Source organism: Pan paniscus, chromosome 4, assembly GCF_029289425.2.
Source record: "Pan paniscus chromosome 4, NHGRI_mPanPan1-v2.0_pri, whole genome shotgun sequence".
In the NCBI taxonomy this organism is placed as follows: Eukaryota; Metazoa; Chordata; class Mammalia; order Primates; family Hominidae; genus Pan; species Pan paniscus.
Window position 1 is genome coordinate 173,237,852 of NC_073253.2, and position 13,493 is coordinate 173,251,344.

Below are 13,493 nucleotides of genomic sequence, written 5' to 3' on the forward strand. Positions count from 1 at the left end.
GGCTATCAAGATTCATAGGAATTCACCCAGAAGTACTGTGGGAGAGAGGGCTGGTGACCCAGGGGCTGGAACCGCCTAGCAATGAGGTGGGTGCACGTGGGATCAGAGATGGCTTCTGGAATGACACCCCATCACCACCCCAGTCTCCCATTCTGGGGCCAGGGTCATAGTTCTCAAAATGCAGATCTGATCCTGACACTTCCCTCCTCACTGTCTTGTTCCTAAGACAATGGCCCGAACCCAGTGGTGCCTTCCACGTGGTGATCTGCCTCCCCAAATCACTACCGAGCTCCCTCCCCAAATCACTTCCGAACTCCCTCCCCAAATCACTACCGAGCTCCCTCCCCACATCACTACTGAGCTCCCTCCCCAGTGCCCCACACCTGAGCCTCTGGAAACGGTAAGGGGAGATGTGTTATAACCACTAGTTATCACAAAAAAATGAAATTGGATCCCTGCCTCAGCGTCAACCAGGATGAATTCCAAAAGGATCAATGATTTTACATGTTAAGAAAACCATAAAAATCCTAGAAGAAAATGTGGGAACATTCCTTTCTAGCCTGGGAGAGGGCAGGCTTTTCCACCTATGGTTCATAATCCAGAAGCCATAAAAGAGAAGTCTGATCCAACCACATAAACCCAAAAAATGTCTGCAAGGCAAAAAGTCTTGGAAGCAAAGTCAAAGGCCAACCTAGGCCGTGTGTGGTGGCTCACGCCTATAATCCCAGCACTTTGGGAGGCTGAGGCAGGCGGATCACTTGAGGTCAGGAGTTTGAGATCAGCCTGGCCAACACGGTGAAACCCTGTCTTTATTAAAAATACAACAAAACAAAACAAAAAAACAAAAAACTAAAAAACCAATTAGCCGGCTGTGCTGGCGTGTGCTTGTGATCCCAGTTACTTGGGAGGCTGAGGCAGGACAATTGCTTGAACCTGGGAGGCAGAGGTTGCAGTGGGCCGAGATCACACCACTGCACCCCGGCCTCGGTGACAGAGAGAGACTCTGGCTCAAAAACAAAGCCAACCTACCAAACATATATCTAACTCATGTCACAAAGGCTAGATATCTTGACATACAAACATTCCTACAAGATATCTCTCAAAACATTAGCAACCTAGTAGAAACAAGATATCCAAAGATATGAATGAAGAGATCACAGAACAGAAAATACAAATAGCCCTGAAATATCTGGATTATGAATGAGGATTAACTTTTGTAGCTACAAGTGCTAATCTTCATTCATAACAAAAGAAACGAAGGTTAAAATTACAATCATATCAGATTAAAAAAATGAAAAAAATCTCATGACCTACTGTGTGAAGGGCAATGAGGACAGTCACCTCACACACTGGTGACAGGATAAATTGGAACCTTCTCTCCAGAGAGTGATCTGGCAATACTAAGATTTAAAATGTATGTGCCAATTGCCACAGCCATTATCCTCCTAGAAATGTATTCTGCAGCTATGTTAACACATATGTAAAAAGGTGTGGTATAAAAACAGTCCTCATCACAGAAGTGTTGAGATAGTAAAAGTATTAGAAATGGCACAGATGGAACTGATTAAATAGAGGATGGTGCAGCTGCAGATGGAATACTATGCAGCCATGAAAAAGGTAATGTTCTGTAAGTTCTGATATGGAACTATCTCCATGGCGTATTGCTGCATTTTAAAAGGATATAGAATGGCATGTAGTAAAAATGATCTGTAGACTTTTGTTTGTATAAACAGGACATCTCTAGGTGTGGGTGCAAGAAGTGGTCATCAGGGTTGCTTCTGAATAGGGGGGCCGAATGGCCAGAGGGCAGGAGCAGCAGGGAGACTGACCTCTCACCCTGGGCTCTTTCACACCATTGGATATTTGTGTATAGCTCACTGAGTCAAAAGCGTCAACACACTTGAACTTGACAGTGGCTGGAGAAAGCTCTGTGTCTTTGCTCCTCCCAGCTTTTGCTGCCTTTCCTCACACTCATGTCCAAGCTGCCTCCAGGGAAGCTCAGGCTGGGATTATTATTCTGAGAGCCTGAGGTCCTGAGAGCAGAGCCCTGGGGACTGACGTGAAGTGCAGCCCAGATGAGACGAAGGAGGGGCTGTAAGAGTAAACATCGCTCCCTCACTGAGCACTCCTCACGCACAGGCAGCTCCACTGAATGCGTTCCCCAGAGCATTTCACGTAACCCCTGCTGCAACCTCACTAGGGGCATTTTACAGATGAGGAAACTGAGGCCCAGTAAGGCTACCATGCCCAGGGTCATGTCCTCTTCTGACCTGGGGCAGAGAGAGGTGAGATACGCACTTCACGACCCCCGCAGATCCCACGCAGGGGCTGCTGGGAAGGCACTTTCGTCCGTGGGAGGACCCAGGCCCCCTTTCTCAGCCACGCCGTTTTTTTTTTCCTACCACAGAAAGAGCTGTAATGTGTACTGAGCTTCCCCAGAGGTCCCCGGGAGGGTGTGTGTCTGAATCACCCGGCTGGTGAGGCGGTAGTCCAGCCAGAGGCAGTCCCGTACGACCCTAAACCCATGGCACCATCCATGGTCTCCAGAGGGGTGGCAGAGTGGGAATGGCAGCATTCCGGAGACTGATCTCGTTGCTCGTGGGACAGTCCACCTCAAGCTCATCTACAAGACTTTAAAACACACTGCCCACCACTTCTCTTGGGCCCTACTGGCACCATGTCACCAGGCTACCATTGCTTCATGCCAGCACCAGCGTCACAGCCTCCTAATCCGACTCCTTCTCCTGGGCACCCAACTCCACCAGCCAGAGGGGCGTTTACAAAATGCCCAACCCCTTTCCAGGGCTTCCCATGGCACACGGAATGAAATCCCAACTCCTGGCCCAGCCTTCCTGCATGGCCCAGTCCTTGCCAGTCTCCAATGCCCTTGGGCACGGTGCTCTGCTCCACCCTTCCCTCTCAGTTCCCCAAGCTGCCAGCTCCCTTCAGCCTTAGACATTCACATTGGCTGTGTTCCTGCAGCCGGCATGGCATGGCTCCACTGCCACTGCCTTGGACAAACCTTCCACGACTGTGACATCCAAAGATGTCAAAAACAAGGCTGGGCATGGTGGCTCATGCCTGTAATCCCAGCACTTTGGGAGGCCGAGGCGGGTGGATCACCTGAGGTCAGGAGTTAGAGACCAGCTTGGCCAACATGGCAAAAACCCATCTATATTAAAACAAATATTAGCTGGGTGTGGTGGTGGGCATCTGTAATCCCAGCTACTCAGGAGGCTGAAGCAGAAGAATCGCTTGAACCTGGGAGGCAGATGTTGCAGTGAGCCGAGATCAGGCCACTGTACTCCAGCCTGGGCAACAGAGTAAGACTCCGTCTCAAAAAAACAAACAAAAAACAGAGATGTCAAAGACAAAGATGTCTCCTCACCCTTCCCCCATTGGTTTCTATCATCTTTCCCTGGCTATTTCCTTCCATGCACTGTTGCAATCGGTAGTGGTTATTTACTTGTGGGTCGGGGACTGTTTCTGTCAGCCCCCGGCAAGGCACTTCCCTAAGAGGGACCACATCTGCCCAGTTCATGCTGTCTCCTTGCTGCCCAGATTGGAGCTGGGCAGGCACAAGCACTTAGTCAGCATGTGCTGAATGGATGAGGGCTGAAGAGGGCAAGAGCGCCTGGAGGCCGTCACGTCTTCGGAGCCCTCTGCACTTGACTTCTTGTACTAGGTTTGTGCTGTGGCTGCCACAGCCTCTGGATATGGACTGTACGGCCTGCAGCAAGCTGGGCATCCAACAGTGATGGATGTGACAGAGGGGTTGGTCCAGGCCAGCCAGGGGTTCCTGCTTAGAAAGAGCTGGCTGCAGGGCTTCCAGGTGACCACATGGTGGTGCCCCGAGGCCCAGCCCTTCTGCGCACGGCCTTCAAACATGTGTTCCAAGCATAGGATGGTTCCACTGACTTTGCTGTCAGGAATGTGGGAGCAATTCAGTAAAAGCCAGATGACCTGGGAAATAAGTGAAAGCATCTGATGAAGTAGAGGGTTTGATGATTCTGGGGCCTCTTAGGCTGAATGGATGTGGCCCAAGAGAGTTCCTCAAACTGGGAACCTTGCCCATTCACACCTCGGGGTTAGGAGCAGGTGGGCAAGCTGCTTGCTGTGTTACCAGGTAAGCAGAGGTGCGTGGTGATCTTGAGAGTCCCCGATGCCCACCTTAAGCTCTTAGCCTCTCTGGGAACAATCATGTCTCCAGTGTTTCCCAAAGGGTGTGTCCAGCCTTCCTGAAATGCAAATGGGGAGGAGTATTTCCCACAGCCTGGCAGGGGCCAGGCCCACACACCAGGAGGTGAGGGCTGGCTTCAGTGGCCTGAGGCTGCCAGGGTCACTGTCCCTGCTCACAGCCCCACACCTGCTCCTCTCTGTTGCCCCTGGACTCCCAACTTCCCCTCTGCCTGTGACTTGCTCTCCCTGGTCCTGATTGAGCCTCTCTTCCTCTCCCATTCAGCCAGCTCGGGTAAGATGCTGCACCCTGGCTCCCAGCTCTCAGAAGCATGAACCCATCCCCAGAATAAAGACAACAACCTTCAGGGACTTTTCCCTAAAGGAGCAGAATGGGCCAGGCTAGTCTCGAACTCCTGACCTCAAGTGATTCACCTGCATTGGCCTCCCAAAGTGCTAGGATTACAGGTGTGAGCCACTAGGCCCGGCCTCATTTTCTAGTTGTTAAGATGGGAAGTTAGGCTATTGATTTGTCTCTAAAATCCTTACAGTAAAACACAGGAATAAATCTTCATGGCCTTGAGTTAGGTAATTGTTTCTTAGATATGACACCAAAAGCACAAATTACAAAAGAAAAAATTGATAGATTGGTCTTCACCAAAATTAAACTGGGGAAAAATGAAATTATATATGTATCTCAAACGAAATACAAAAAATCAATTCCATATAGATTAAGGATTCAAATGTAAAAAGAAAAAATTCAGAAAAAAATATGAAAGAGTATCTTTTTTCACTCGAGGTTGGCAAAAATTTATTTTTTCTTCAACTTTTAAGTTCAGGGGCACATGTGCCAGATGTGGATTCTTTACAATGTTCTATACATGAGATCATGCCATCTGCAAATAGAGAGAGTTTTACTTCTTTTCCCATATTAATGTCTTTAGTGTCTCCTTTTTGCTTAACTGTCCTGGCTAAAGCCTTCAACACAATGTTAAACAGAAGTAGCAGGAGTGAACATCCCTGTCATCTTCCTGACATTAGGGGTAAACCATTCAGTCTTTCACCATTAAGTATGCTATTAGTTAGCTGTGGGTTTTTCATAGATGTCCTTTATCAAGTTGAGGAAGTTTTTTTTAAATCCTTGATTTGTTGAGTGGATTTTTATTTATTTAATGATGGAGTCTTGCTCTGTTACCCAGGCTGGAGCGCAATGGCGCGATCTCAGCTCACTGCAACCTTTGCCTCCCAGGTTCATGCCATTCTCCTGCCTTGGCCTCCCAAGTAGCTGTGACTACAGGCATGCACCATCATACCCAGCTAATTTTTGTATTTTTAGTAGAGACGGGGTTTCACCATGTTGGCCAGGCTAGTCTCGAACTCTTGACCTCAAGTGATTTGCCTGCCTTGGCCTCCCAAAGTGCTGGGATTACAAAGTGAGCCACTGTGCCTAGCCTGGGTCGGTTTTTTAAAATAAAGAAAACTTGTGGATTTCATCAAATGCTTTATCTGCATTTACTGAGACGATCATGTGGTTTTATCTCTTATTCAATAATATGATGTACTGCACTGATTGATTTTGGATGTTAAACCAACATTGCATTTTTGGGTTAAATCCCACTTGGTTTATAATCCTTTTGCTGGATTCCTTTGCTTGTATTGTTGAGGACTTTTATGTCTGTGTTCATAAAAGACATTGGTCTATAGTTTCTTTTTTTGTGATGTCTTTGTCTAGTTTTGGTATCAGAGATAATCTTGCTTCAGAATGAGTTGAGAAGTGTTCTCTCCATTTCTATTTTTTAAAGGGTTTGTGAAAGATTGTTATTAATTCTTCTTTAAGTGTTTGTTAGAATTCATCAGTGAAGCCATCTGATTCTGGGCTTTTCTTTGTAAGAAGTTTTTTGATCACTGATTGAATCTTTCTCTTTGTTACATGTCTATTCAGATTTTTGACTTCTTGAATCAGTTTTGGCAGTTGTGTCTTTTAGGAATGTGTCCATTTCACCTATGTTATCTAATTTGTAGGCATACAATTGTTACTAGTGTTTCCTTTTAATCCTTTTCATTTTTTTAAGGTTGCTAGTGATGTACTTTCCTTTCAGCCCTGATTTTGGTAATTTGAGACTCCAGTGTTTTTCTTGGTCAGTCTAGTTAAAGGTTTGTCAGTTTTGTTGATCTCCTCAAAGAATCAACTTTTGGTTTTGTTGATTTTCTCTACTGTTTTTCTATTTTCCATTTCATTTCTTTCTACCCTGATTTTATGATTTTTTTTTCTTTTGCTTGCTTTGGGTTGTTTGTTCTTATTTTTCTAGTTTCTTTTATTTTTTAATTTTTATTTCATATTTATTTATTTACTTATTTATTTGAGACTGAGACTGGCTCTGTCACCCAGGCTGGAGTGCAGTGGCACCATCTCGGCTCACTGCAACCTCTGCCTCCTGGGTTCAAGCGATTCTCCTGCCTCAGCCTCCCGAGTAGCTGGGATTACAGGCACCCACCACCACACCCAGCTAATTTTTGTATTATTAGTAGAGGGGGGTTTCACCATGTTGACCAGGTTGGTCTAGAACTCCTGACCTCAGATGATCCGCCTACCTCGGCCTCCCAAAGTGCTGGGATTGCAGGCATAAGCCACCGTGCCTGGCTACTCTCCTTCAATTTTTTTCTTTTTTTTTTTTGAGACGGAGTCTCGCTCTGTTGCCCAGGCTGGAGTGCAGTGGTGAGATCTCGGCTCACTGCAACCTCCGCCCCTCCAGGTTTAAGCAATTCTCTGCCTCAGCCTCTGGAGTAGCTGGGATTACAGGCGTGTGCATGCCACCATGCCCGGCTAATTTTTTGTATTTTTTTTTTTTTTTAGTAGAGACCATCTTGGCCGGGCTGGTCTTGAACTCCTGACCTTGTGATCCACCCGCCTCGGCCTCCCAAAATGCTGGGATTACAGGCAGGAGCCACTGCACCCGGCCTCCATTTTCAAAGATAGTTTTGCCAGGTATAGATTTCTTTGTTGATAGTTTTTTTCCTTTTGTCATTTATTGAATATGCCATCCTACTGCCGTTTGGCTTTCATGGTTTCTGATGAGAAACCAGCTGTTAATATTACTGAGCATCCCTTTTCTGTGATATGCTATTTCTCTCATGATGCTTTCAAGATTTTTTTTTTTTTTTGAGACAGAGTCTCACTGTGTTGTCCAGGCTGGAGTGCAGTGGCATGATCTTGGCTCACTGTAATCTCCGCCTCCCAGGTCTGAGAGAGTCAAGCAATTCTCGTGCCTCAGCCTCCTGAGTAGCTGGGACTACAGGCACGCCTGGCTAGCTTTTGTATTTTTTTTTTTTTTTTTTTAGTAGAGATGGGATTTCACCATGTTGGCCAGGCTGGTCTTGAATTCCTGACCTCATGTGATCCTCCTGCCTTGGCCTCCCAAAGTGCTGGGATTACAGGCGTGAGCCACCATGCCTGGCCAAGATTCATTTTTTTTGCTTTTAGCATAGCAATGCAACTATGATGTGCTTAGGTACGTATCTCTTTGAGTTTGTCATCCTTGGAGTTTGTTGAGCTTCCTAGATGTGTAGATTAATGGTTTTCTTCAAAATTAAGAAGATTTGGCCATTTTTTTTCAAATATTCCTGTTTCTTTCTCTCTCTTCTCTCCTTCTGGGACTACCATTATGTGTATGTTGGGACACTTGATAGTGTCTTTGAGGCTCTGTTCATTTTCCTTCATTCTTTTCTCCTTCTGTTCCTTAGGCTGGATGATATCAATTGACGTATGTGCAAGTTTGCTGATTCTTTCTTCTGTCGGCCCAAATCTACTGTCAAAGCCCTCTACTGAATTTTTCATTTCAGTTATGGTATTTTGCACCTCCAGAATTTTTATTTGGTTCTTTAAAAAATACTTTTGATCTGTTTATTGATATTCTCCATTTAGATGGACATGATTCTCATGCTTTCCTTTATTTCTTCAAACATGGTTTCCTTTAGTTTTTTGAACATATTTATAATAACCAATACTATATCTCTGTCTAGCAAGTACATCTGGGTTTCCTCAGGGATAGTTTCTATTGACTGTACTTTTTCCTTTTTTACTGCCCTACTTTCCTGTCTTCTAATTTTTTGTTAAAAATTGGACATCTAAACTAATCTAATGTGGCTACTCTGGAAATCAGATCCCTCTTCTCCTTTCCAGGATTATTTGTTGTTGCTGTTTATTGTTGTTGCTCTCCGTTGAGGGCCTTTCCTGGACTAATTCTTTAAAGTGTGTCTTTTTTGTCATGTGCAGCTACTGACTTCTCTGCTTGTTTAGCTTAGTGGTCAGGTTAGACAGAGATTTCCTTGAATGCCTTGATCCAATGTCTCCCACTCTGTGCTGGCAGGCTGTGTGTGCTGGAGCACAGCTTCAATGCTCCACCTCTGTGTGTGCCGGAGCACAGCTTCAATCCACCTCTGCGTGCACCGGAGCACAGCTTCAATCCACCTCTGCGTGCGCCGGAGCACAGCTTCAATCCACCTCTGCGTGCGCCGGAGCACAGCTTCAATCCACCTCTATGTTTGCCGGAGCACAGCTTCAATCCACCTGTGTGTGTGCCGGAGCACAGCTTCAATCCACCTCTGTGTGTGCTGGAGCACAGCTTCAATGCTGCACCTCTGTGTGTGCCGGAGCACAGCTTCAATCCACCTCTGCGTGTGCTGGAGCACAGCTTCAATCCATCTCTGTGTGTGCTGGAGCACAGCTTCAATCCACCTCTGTGTGCGCCGCAGCACGGCTTCAATGCTCCACCTCCGTGTGTGCCGGAGCACAGCTTCAATCCACCTGTGTGTGTGCCGGAGCACAGCTTCAATCCACCTCTGTGTGTGCCGGAGCACAGCTTCAATCCACCTGTGTGTGTGCCGGAGCACAGCTTCAATCCACCTGTGTGTGTGCCGGAGCACAGCTTCAATCCACCTCTGTGTGTGCCGGAGCACAGCTTCAATGCTGCACCTCTGTGTGTGCTGGAGCACAGCTTCAATGCTGCACCTCTGTGTGTGCTGGAGCACAGCTTCAATCCACCTCTGTGTGTGCTGGAGCACAGCTTCAATCCACCTCTGTGTGTGCTGGAGCACAGCTTCAATCCACCTCTGTGTGTGCTGGAGCACAGCTTCAATCCACCTCTGTGTGTGCCGGAGCACAGCTTCAATCCACCTCTGTGTGTGCTGGAGCACAGCTTCAATGCTGCACCTCTGTGTGTGCCGGAGCACAGCTTCAATCCACCTCTGTGTGTGCTGGAGCACAGCTTCAATGCTGCACCTCTGTGTGTGCTGGAGCACGGCTTCAATGCTCCACCACATTACAACTCTGCCTTTGTCTTCATTTCCTGCTTGAACAATCTCAAGGTCAGCCAGAAGTGAGAGACTGGGGCTCTAAGACAGGTTTTTAATGGACATGTACATAGCTGATGTGCCTTCCAGATACCCTAGAATAAGCTGGAGCTTTTCAAAGCTCCTTTGAACATCTCATTCCCTATATTTTTATTGTAAGTTTTCAAGTCATCCACTGGTGTTATCACCTCAAGCAGCTTCAATGTTCAACAATTGCTGCTGATTACTTTTGTTAAGCATCCTGGGGACAGGGCTTTTCGTTCTAAGCAAGCTGTGCATAGGTCACTTAAAGACAAGCCTTGGGTATGGTGCTTTTCCATGGAGCTGCCAGACAAGTCAAATAGTGACAGTTCTCTGGGGATGAGCATTTGCAAGCTTCAAACCTGTTCTGCTTCCTCCAAGTGGCTGCTAGTTTTCACAAACAAGTACTGTGGTTGTGACACTGCTGTTTGTTTGTTTGTTTGTTTTTTCCTGACAGAGTCTAGCTCTGTTGCCCAGGCTGGAGTGCAGTGGTGCAGTCTCAGCTCACTGCAACCTCTGCCTCCTGGGTTCAAGCGATTCTTGTGCCTCAACCTCTGAGTAGCTGGGACTACAGGTATGCACCACCATGCCTGGCTAATTTTTGTATTTTTAGTAGAGATGGGGTTTCACCATGTTGGCCAGGCTGGTCTCAAACTCCTGGCCTCAAGCAATCTACCTGCCTCGGCCTCCCAAAGTGCTGGGATTACATGTGTGCACCATGCATGATTTTTAAAGCTGGTTTTTAAGGCTACCATGAGCTTGAGAGAGGAGAAAATTAAAATGCTACAAATCCTACTGTTCTTATTAATAGCAAAATTCAGATATTTCCTGATTAAACATTTCTTGGGCTGTGGCAAAACTTCTGTTCATTTCCAGAGTTCTGAAAAGGTTCGTCTTCCCCCTTGTTTTTGCTCCTTTATGGAGAAGATCTTTAGAAGTCCTCACTCCGCCATTCCAGAAGTGCTTCTTCCACTGGATTTTTAGAAAGAGTTTCTTGGGATCAGGGCAGATAAAAGACTCTAGCACAGAAACTGTTGCCCGAAGGCTAGCAGCTGTGGAGACCCGGTAAGTGCCTCCGTTTGTCTCTGTAGCTTTATGTGGGCACTGGCCAAGCAGTCTTCTAACTGTGATCTTCATTTGCCCGCAAGTGCCTCTTTCTCTCTCCCTTCTCTCCTCCTTCCCATCAATAAGCATTTATGGACCATCTCCTGAGTGGGGGCCTAGCCCAGCCCCTGCCCTGAGGAGCCCATGCTTTGGTGGAAAAGCAGGACAACTCTGCAGACCAAGCCAACACCTCAGGTGTGGGAAGCGCTGAGATGGAGGGAGGTGTCTAGGGCTGCGAGAGCAGGGGAGAGTGACGGACACTCTTGGGGATAGGAGGGTCTGGGAGGAGAGAGGATCCTGCCCAAAGCCCTTAGAAAGAAAGACGACTCCAGAGTGCAGGCACAGTTCTGGGATTCTCCAGCTAAGAAGCCAGCCAGGGGAAGGTGGGAAATCCATCCCATTTCAGATAGAGACATAGCAACATTGCAGGACTGTGGAGCTCCTGCTGGGAACTAGGGAGACTCCTGCACGGAAGGCAGGCAGGATCACCCTATCTGCAGGCCTGCAGCGGCCTCAGGGAGGAATCCCAGCCAGGCACTGCCCTACCTGGCAAAAAAGAGCCTTTCTCTGTGGGCGTGGTGGCTCACGCCTACAATCCCAGCGCTTTGGGAGGCCAAGGCGGGTGGATCACTTGAGGCCAGGTGTTCAAGACCAGCCTGGCCAACGTGGTGAAATCCCCGTCTCTACTAAAAATACAAAAATTAGCTGGGTGTGGTGACGCGTGCCTGTAATCCAGCTACTGAGGTGGCTGAGACATGAGAATCGCTTGAATCTGGGAAGCAGAGGCTGCTGTGAGCTGAGATTGTGCCACTGCACTCCAGCCTGAGTGACAGAGCGACTGTCTCAAAAAAAAAAAAAAAAAAAAAAGGCTTTCTCCCAAGAGACACAGGAAAAAGGCCTCCGGCCTCCTTATACAAGGGAAGGCATGAAAGCCAGGATGTGCATATGTGTGTAACTATCTAGAAATAAACTCAAGGCCCAGCCAAGGCCAATCAGAGAGGCACATCTGTTCTGTGCAGCTCACTTTGTTTTTGGATAGGCAGACAATCGGGACACCACACTGGAAAAACGAGGGGGAGGGATCCTGCCCACCCCTTGGCCAGCAGCTGGCCTCTGGCAAGGTACTGTACCCCTTGGAGCCTCAGTTTCCTCATCAGCAAGTGGGTATAATAACATATTCTTATCTTGCAGTGTCTGAGGATCGCATGAGATAAAGGACTTGAAAGAGCCCAGCACGGGGCCAGGGACCCAGTGAGTCTATCTTTCCTTGACTTTGAGGTTGTTTTAAACTTGAGTCATAAGTTAAATGGATTTTGGAGTAAGCTGAATAATATCATACTTTGTCCTAAAAAAAATGACTCTGTGTTCCTCATCTCCTTCCAAAAAGCATGTCAGGAACTTATAATAGAAGGCAATAAAACCCTTTACGAGGGTAGAAAATAAGAGCTGAGTAATAAAGTGTGTATTTGGCAGGGTCTCGGGTGATTACACACAGAAGCCAGGCTAAAGGAAGCTCCAGCCGTTGAACTCAAAACAGGCTTCAGCTTCCAGAAGTCAAGGCAGAGAGAGAAATGAAGGGTGCTTCTTGCCGGTGAGCGCTAAGGAGTGTATCTGGAGGGTCTCTGCGTAAGGAACTCGATGCTGCAAACCCAGTGGAACAAGGAGGCAGAAAGCCTGCGCCCAGCTCCAGGGAGAAGAGTCTGAGGCCTGGAGAAAACGTGCCACTGCCTCCCCTTGGGCCCAGTTGGCCCGGGGTCCTCTTGGTGGTGAGCCAGCCTGGCTTCATCACCATGGCCACCTCATGAAGTTGCTTAGGGGCTGGGCATTCATTCGTTCGCTGTTCTGTGCATTTACATGCCTGGGGGCTGCCCGTGCTGAGTGTGGAGCGATACCTCTTGGACAAAACCATTAGAGGTTTTTTTGGAGGAGATGCTTGAGCTAGGCTTGAAGGACAAAGGGTAATGATCTTGGGGTGGGAGTCCAGGTAGAGGAGGAGATGTTCTGGGTGCGGGAAGACATAAGAGTGAAGGCTCAGAAGGTGGAGAGCCCTGGACATCCATGGTGAGGCTGGAGGTGGGGACATGGCGTGGGGGGTGATGAGAGCTGCAGGAGGTCACGGCAGTGAGAAGAGAGAAGAGGACACGGGTCCGAGACATGGAGAAGGAGGCTCATGGGGACTTGGCGTGGGCAGGGAAGGGATCGAGGATGCAGCCAGGTGTCTACACAGGGAAGCAGGTGGCTAGATGCCTCCTCCCTGCGACGGGGAAGCCCAGGGAAGAAAGCTGGGGGAGATGCTGGCTTTGGCAAGGCAATGTCCAACCTCGGGGACCCGGAGGAGAGGATGTGGCTGGAGGCAGGGAGAGGACATGGTCAGTGTCACAGGAGTGGGAGACTGTGGGAGAGAGGAGAGGAGACGGCCAAGGGAGATTCATTCACGGGGCAGGTGGGTCCCGTGAGAATGGCAAAGGAGCCCAGGTCACAGATGAGGGAGGAAGCGCAGGGAGGACGCACAGCCCAGACAGCCGGGACTGCCCAGCATGGGGGAGTGGCCAAGGGTGGGGGTCAAGAAAGAGAAAGACAGCAAAGCATCCGGTGTGGCCATCAGAGGTCAGCATGACTTTAGCTAAGACGATGTCAGAGGGGCTTAGGGAAGAGTCCCTGGGCGAAGGGGGCAATCTGCTGGGGACTGGGTAGGCGGAGTTCTGGGTGAAGCAGAAACAGCAGGAAGGAAGGGTGGTGAATACAGGTGCCTCTGTGGGCTGCAGGGAAGGGAGGTGGGGGAGTCTCCGCCTGGTGGCTCTGCCAAGGAAGGACAGGCCACGTCTGGGGAGGGATGAAACCCA

The 13,493-nt window shown here is 48.3% G+C and overlaps 1 protein-coding gene across 1 annotated transcript in view; it reads right to left on the reverse strand.

Moving 5' to 3' along the window:
• COL23A1 (collagen type XXIII alpha 1 chain) overlaps positions 1–13,493 on the reverse strand; it is a 351,166-nt gene that overhangs the window by 56,420 nt on the left and 281,253 nt on the right. The window lies entirely within an intron of this gene.